This window comes from Myotis brandtii, unplaced genomic scaffold (assembly GCF_000412655.1).
Source record: "Myotis brandtii unplaced genomic scaffold, ASM41265v1 scaffold502, whole genome shotgun sequence".
NCBI lineage: Eukaryota > Metazoa > Chordata > Mammalia > Chiroptera > Vespertilionidae > Myotis > Myotis brandtii.
Window position 1 is genome coordinate 741,043 of NW_005369142.1, and position 635 is coordinate 741,677.

The 635-nt window shown below is 50.9% G+C and overlaps 1 protein-coding gene across 1 annotated transcript in view; it reads left to right on the forward strand.

The window, feature by feature from the left end:
• Positions 1 to 6: 6 nt before the first annotated feature.
• ALG5 (ALG5, dolichyl-phosphate beta-glucosyltransferase) overlaps positions 7 to 635 on the forward strand; it is a 106,423-nt gene continuing 105,794 nt past the window's right edge. Inside the window, exon 1 of the mRNA XM_014548330.1 lies at positions 7 to 39. The gene's annotated coding sequence lies outside the window, so the exon portion shown is untranslated. The remainder of the gene's footprint in view (positions 40 to 635) is intronic.

Genomic DNA, 635 nt, shown 5'->3' on the forward strand with positions numbered 1-635 from the left:
GTGCTCGGCGCAGCGCTGGCGGCCGCAGCCCTGATACTGGTGAGAAGAGGGGTTGGGGACTAACGCGGGCCTGGGTTCGTTGCTCTTCTGGAGACTAGGCCCAGGCATTCTCTCCACGCCGCCGGCTCTGCTGTGTCTTCTTTCACCATGCTTATCCCCACCCTTTATCCCAGAATTCCTCTTCTGAATTTCACACCCCCTTTCTTCCTTGTTTATTTTTACTTTGGAGCTCTATGTACTCAGAGCCTTATACCTTTGTTCACTTTGAGACGTGCCCACCCACTCCTCACTAGCCCCCTTGTCCCCGGACCCTCTGTCCATCCCAACCTCTCCAAGACTTCCTTCCGGGTCTGTATCCTCTTCAATCTTGCCCCGCCGGGGAGGTCTTAAGCCCCCAGAAGGTGAGTGCTCTCTAGTCTCCCTTTTCCTTATGTGGTTAAGCAAATAGCGGTAACAGAGCACTAACAGAAGCCATCTATTACAGATTGAAATAAATTAGTGGATCAAAAAGACCCACTAGGAACACAGGAAGACCAAGATAGGCAAAGCCTGATGTTAACATCTGTCTGGGGGGTCGTTATGTCCCAGAATTAAACACCCTAAATTAGCTGCCTCGAAATGATGCAGTACAGTAA